This window comes from Pongo abelii, chromosome 8 (assembly GCF_028885655.2).
Source record: "Pongo abelii isolate AG06213 chromosome 8, NHGRI_mPonAbe1-v2.0_pri, whole genome shotgun sequence".
In the NCBI taxonomy this organism is placed as follows: Eukaryota; Metazoa; Chordata; class Mammalia; order Primates; family Hominidae; genus Pongo; species Pongo abelii.
Genome location: NC_071993.2, coordinates 29,256,483 through 29,263,193, shown reverse-complemented (window position 1 = coordinate 29,263,193; position 6,711 = coordinate 29,256,483). Strand labels below are relative to the sequence as shown.

Below are 6,711 nucleotides of genomic sequence, written 5' to 3'. Positions count from 1 at the left end.
GGCCATCAACCAGAGGCAGACTCAGTGAACAAGAACCATTTTTCCACACCCTGTGTTTTCATCACCAACCAGTTAGCAGCATCCATTCCCTAGTCTCCAGCCCACCATACTATCCTTGAAAAACCCTAACCCCAGTCTTCTGGGAGACTGATTTGAGTTGACAACTCCAGTTCTTTCATGTGGCCAGCCTCAAGTCAGTTAAACTCTTGCTTTTGCTCTGTCGACAAGGCTGGAGTACAGTGGCATGATTTTGGCTCACTGCAACCTCTGCCTCCTGGGTTCAAGCAATTCTCCTTCCTCAGCCTGTCTAGTAACTGGGATTACAGGTGCAAGCCACCACACCTGGCTAATTTTTGTATTTTTAGTAGAGACAGAGTTTTGCCATGTTGGCCAGACTGGTCTCAAACTCCTGACCTCTATTGATCTGCCCACCTCAGCCTCCCAAAGGGCTGGGATTACAGGCGTGAGCCACCACACACGGCTTAAACTCTTTCTTTACTGCAATACCACAGTCTCAGTGAACTGGTTTTGTCTGTAGCAGGCAGGAAGAACCCATCAGGCAATTTACAAGACCAAGAACAAGGAAGGTAGGTGTGACTTCCCCTGGGGCCCTGTCCTCTGGGCTAGAACTAAGTGGGTCTATCCAAACCCAGCTTCTCCACCTGACCTTGCTCCTTCAAGCTCTACTGCTTTCAAGTCACAACTGCATGGTGCTTTTGCTCTGGCTACAAGAGAGGGAGTGGACACACAGGAAGGGCCCTGGGCTGAGAGTCACCTTCACATCAGTTGTTGGCCTGGCTCTGGGTCAGACTTCACTTAGCCCCTTGGGTTGCAAAGTCCTCAGCTACAAAACAAACTGACCTGAGAAATGGCTTCTCAGGTCCCTCCTGGCTCTAGGAGTTGAAGCCTCTTTTGTGTGGCTTGCTCACACTATGCAAGATAATGAAAAGGCTGTTAAAGTGGAGTCCTTGTTTTTGGTTCTTGCAGAGGCTCCAAAGACCTAGGTCAGTGATTCTCCAACTTCAGCATGCTTTAGAATCATCTGGAGCGCTTGGAAAAACAGATTCATGGGCCCCATCCCACAGTGTACAATTTAGTAAGGTTGAGGTAGGGCCTGAGAATTTGCATTTCTTCTTTTTTAAAAGTGTTTGCAATTTTTATTCCAATTACATAAAAATAAAATATATTTGAATAGAAGTAGAAGACTAGAAGGCACTAACAAATAATAGTAACAGTGGTTATCTTTTAAAATAATAAAAGAGGTGGGGCCAAGGCATGGTGGCTCATGCCTATAATCCTAGTGCTTTAGGAGGCTGAGGTGGGGCCAAGGCATGGTGGCTCATGCCTATAATCCTACTGCTTTAGGAGGCTGAGGTGGGAGGATCACTTGAGGTTAGGAGTTTGAGACCAGTCTGGGCAACATAGTGCGATGCCATCACTACAAAAAATAAAAATAAAATAACATTTTAATCAGCAAAGGAAAATACATTTGTTTTGTTTTGTTTTTGAGATGGAGTCTCACTCTGTCGCCCAGGCTGGAATGCAGTGGCACGATCTGGGCTCACTGCAACCTCCTCCTCCCAGCTTCAGGCAATTCTCCCAAGTAGCTGTGATTACAGATGTGCCACCACTACGCCCAGCTAATTTTTTGTATTTTTATAGAGATGGGGTTTCACCATGTTGCCCAGGCTGGTCTTGAACGCCTGAGCTCAGGTGATCTGCCCACCTTGGTCTCCCAAAGTGCTGGGATTACAGGCCCAGTGTTTTCTTTAATGCCGAAAATTTCTGCAAATAATTCTTTTCACAAAACATCCTTTTCACAAAACATCCTTTGTTGACATTCTACAAATACCATCCAATAATGTTCCTAATACTTTCTTCTTGTGGAGGGAGTGTATATTTCTTTTTGACTTTTGTAATATTTATTATTTCAGGAAGATTTTTCAGAGAAACCTGCTAACCTTCTATTTGAGATATTAGATATCCTTGATTTATTTGTTTTTCTCCCTCGTTAGTATAAACAATTGGAATTTAAGTGTCATTTGCTGAGATACCACATTTTTTCAATGCCTCTGAAATATTGTTATTTGGGGAAAGGTTGAAAATAATTTCACTAGATAGAGCTCTTGTCTTCATTTCTCCCAGTCTGTAGAGGCAAACTGCTTTCTTTGTGGCTGCAAATATCTCAAATGGATTGACAATCACTGCAGGATGTATCAGTGAGCCATCAGTGATACCTTCCATGGCTTTCTTTCACAAGTTCCCCGCATTTTTTACATCTTTAAATAATATTAATAGAAGTGTCGGCCAGGTATGGTGACTCACTCCTGTAATCCCAGCACTTTGGGAGGCTGAAGTGGGCGGATCACCTGAGGTCAGGAGTTCGAGACCAGCCCGGCCAACATGGTGAAACCCTGTCTCTATTGAAAATAGAAAAATTAGCCAGGCGTGGTGACACATGCCTGTAATCCCAGCTACTTGGGAGGCTGAGACATGAGACTCACTTGAACCCGGGAGGCAGAGGTTGTAGTGAGCCGAGATTGGGCCACTGCATTCCAGCCTGGGTGACAGAGCAAGACTCCGTCTCAAAAAAAAAAAAAAAAAAAAAAAAGAGGCCGAGCACAGTGGCTCACTCCTGTAATCCCAGGACTTTGGGAGGCTGAGGTGGGTGGATCACCTGAGGTCAGGAGCTCGAGACCAGCCTGGCCAACATGGTGAAACCCTATCTGTACTAAAAATACAGAAACTAGCTGGGCATGGTGGCGCATGCCTGTAGTCCCAGCTACTCAGAAGGCTGAGGCGGGAAAATGGCTTCAACCTGGGAGGCAGAGGTTGCAGTGAGCCGAGATGGTGCCACTGCACTCTAGCCTGGCGACAAAGCAAGACTCCATCTCCAAAAAAAAAGAAAAAGAAAAAATAGAACAGTCACCCATCCAGTCACCTGTCCAGTCTCTGGTGCATCTCCTGCAGGTCTTGTAAGTTCCCAGGTGACGCTGATGCTGCCAACTGGGGACCACCCTTTCAGAACCTTTGTCCTAGAGCTAGAGGCACCAGGTATTCTCCAGTTCTTACAAGACATGCCAAGAGATTGGAACCCTACTCTGCCAGCAATAAGAAGGCTCCTACAAGCAGACACCTAACCCTATACCTGACAACAGATTCTGACATAACCTGTTTCCTAAGGTCGGTCTCATAGAGACTGTTCAATGATAACTAATATTCACAGAGTGCATTACAGTTTTCAGAGAGCTACACTTTACTTCATTTGTTCTTCCTCACAATTCTATGATACGGATACCGCATCTTCATTTTTGGAGAAAAAAAGTCAAGTCTTTGATGAGTGTCATGGTCAAGACTTTGATGAGTGTCATGCAGCTACAAAGAGGTGGAGTGGGGACCCAGGACTCACCCAGGTCTTTTTAGTCATCCGTGATCTCTGTACTTTACCAAGCTGCACTTCAAACTACTCTTCTGGTTTACTGGAGCACTGGGTTTTTTTGTTGTTGTTGTTGTTGTTTTTTGAGATGGAGTCTTGCTCTTTCACCCAGGCTGGAGTACAGTGTCACCATCTCAGCTCACTGCAACCTCCACCTCCAGGTTCAAGTGATTCTCCTACCTCAGCCTCCCAAGTAGCTGGGATTACAGGTGGGTGCCACCACCCCTGGCTAATTTTTTTGTAGTTTTAGTAGAGACGAGGTTTCACCATGTTGGCCAGGCTGGTCGCGAACTCCTGATCTTAAGTGATCTGCCCGCCTCAGCCTCCCAAAGTGCTGGGATTACAGATGTGAACCACTGTGCCCAGGCTGGGGCACTGTTTCTTTTCTTTTCTTTCTTTCTTTTCTTTTTTTTCTTTTTTCTTTTTTTTTTTTTTTTTGAGACAGAGTTTCTCTCTTGTTGCCCCAGGTGGAGTGCAGTGGCATGATCTCAGCTCACTGCAACCTCCACCTCCTGGGTTCAAGCGATTCTCCTGCCTCAGCCTCCTGAGTAGCTGGGACTACAGGCATGCGCCACCACGTCCAGCTAATTTTTGTATTTTTAGTAGAGATGGGGTTTCACCATGTTGGCCAGGCTAGTCTCAAACTCCCAACCTCAGGTGACCCACACACCTCTGCCTCCCAAAGTGCTGAGATTACAGGCGTGAGCCACCGCGCCCAGCCCTGGGGCACTGTTTCTGACCAGAAAACTACTTCTTGAGGTGCTAATTAGGGATAATTTTAACACATGCAAAACTGTGTTATTCAGACGGCCATTTTTCCCTGCTTCCATTGCAAATCCCAGTAGAAACCTGACCTGGAAGCCCTTGCTCTTGCATTAGAACATGGCATGGAAATGGTCTGGTGAAATAGTGAATTAATTTTCGTTGTGTTTCAGTCATTGTCCTCAGTGGTGTCAGTTTTTCTGTACTGTCCAATGTGCTGGAGAACGACTCTCTGGATAGGATTGTCCAAAGATACATTTTGATACTTAGTTCTCAGTTTTGATTTTTCAAATCTCTGATCACTTTCTTTTTTCTTTCTTTTTTTTATTTTTTGAGACAGAGTTTCGCTCTTGTTACCAGGCTGGAGTGCAATGGCATGATCTCAGCTCACCGCAACCTCCACCTCCCAGCTTCAAGTGATTCTCCTGCCTCAGCCTCCCTAGTAGCTGGGATTATAGGCATGCGACACCACACCCAGCTAATTTTGTATTTTTAGTTGAGATGGGGTTTATCCATGTTGGTCTGGCTGGCCTCAAACTCCCGACCTCAGGTGATCCGCCTGCCTCAGCCTCCCAAAGTGCTGGGATTACAGCCTTCTTTTTTTTAAAGATGGGGTCTCGCCATGTTGCCCAGGCTGGTATCGAGCTCCTGGGCTCAAGTGATCAACCTACTTCAGCCTCCTAAAGTGCTGGGATTACAGGCATAAGTCACCATATCTGGCTCTGATCACTTTCTTCATTCCTTTCTGTCCGCAGCAAACATAATGAACAGCAAGTTCTTAGAAATATTTGGCAGACAGTTAACATAAAGTGATGACTGCAAACAGAATAAGGTCACTCTCCTCTGCAGGTAACTCTTCTGCATTGACTACTAGGGACTTCCTAAATAATGTTACTTAAGTGATGTGTCGGGCTCATTCTCGATCAGTCCTTCAGGGAATGCCAGCTGTGGAGAGGATGCTGTTGCTGTCTTTCATGATGAATGACCCAGTGTAGTTAAAGGTAATTCAGGCCTGTTTACTAGGATGGACACACACACACACACACACGCTCACAATCACCTATCACCTTAAATGTTTCCACTTTAGGACAAATGGACTATCTTACAATGACTTAACTATGCTTGTCCTATGGTGAAACATTGACTCTTGACATCGGGTTTTTTTTGTTTGTTTGTTTTTCTTTTGGAGACGGAGTCTTGCTCTGTCGCCCAGGCTGGAGTGCAGTGGCACAATCTTGGCTCACTGCAACCTCCGCCTCTGGGTTCAAGCAGTTCTGCTGCCTCAGCCTCCTGAGTAGCTGGGATTACAGGCACCCACCACCACACCTGGCTAATCGCCCAGCTAATTTTTTGTAATTTTAGTAGAGACGGGGTTTCACCATGTTGGCCAGGCTGGTCTTGAACTCCTGACTCAGGTGATCCACCTGCCTTAGCTTCCCAAAGTGTTGGGATTACAGGTGTGAGCCACTGTGCCTGGCCAACATAGGCCTTTTGAATGAGAGATTAAAAACCATGTTCATTCATCCTGAGATTCTCCCCCCATCACAGGGTCCTGCATTCCTCATCAGTGATGCTGAGAGATGAGTGGGGCATAGGGCATCAGTTCTGACCAGTGGGAGTCTCCCAAGCCACAAGGGATGGAGAGAATTGGGCTTTCTGGTCTTACAGTCAAAACCCCATCTTTGCAAGCCTATTTCCCTAAGACCAGAGTCTAAGGAGAGAGGAAAGGGGAAATGCTGTGACCTCAAGCCCTCTGGACATTGTGAAGGTTGGATAGTTGGTCTTGAGCAGCAGCTAGACAGAGATGAGCCCAGAAGGGCAGTAGTGGCCGAGTAGAGGTAGGGAGAAAGGACAAAGGCCGCCTTGATGCATGACGAGGGCATTGACAGGAGCACCAGGGCCAGGGGCAGGAACCAAACTTTCCCAAAGTTCTCAATGAGTTGACAGAATGCATTTTTTAGCAAACTGGTTGAGAGTCATCCAGAGCAGGATGATTCTCCCTTGAGATCTTCCTCGCTTGGAATTTTTTTTTTTTTTTTTTTTTTTTTTGAGATGGAGTCTCACCGTGTCACCCAGGCTGGAGTGCAGTGGTGCGATCTCAGCTCACTGCAACCTCCACCTCCCAGGTTCAAGTGACTCTCCTACCTCAGCCTCCTGAGTAGTTGAGATTACAGGCGCTCACCACCACGACCGGCTAATTTTTTTGTGTTTTTATTATAGAGACGGGGTTTCACCATGTTGGTCAGGCTGGTCTTGAACTCCTGACCTCAGGTGATCCGCCCACCTCGGCCTCCCAAAGTGCTGGGATTACAGGAGTGAGCCAACACGCTGTGGCCCCACTCTTGGATTTTATGCACTCAATCAACTACCTTCTCACCCAAATTTGGTTGCATAGCTTTGGTGAAAGTCAGGCCTCTCCTTCAGTGAAAAAATAATTTTAATACCTAATTATTTATCTTACATAGTAGCACAATAAAATGCACCACATTCTGAAGAAATTTCAGAATTACGGG

The 6,711-nt window shown here is 46.1% G+C and overlaps 1 pseudogene; it reads right to left on the bottom strand.

The window, feature by feature from the left end:
* Nucleotides 1-1,817: 1,817 nt before the first annotated feature.
* On the bottom strand, nucleotides 1,818-2,289 carry LOC100449070 (EKC/KEOPS complex subunit TPRKB-like; annotated as a pseudogene).
* Nucleotides 2,290-6,711: the final 4,422 nt, after the last annotated feature.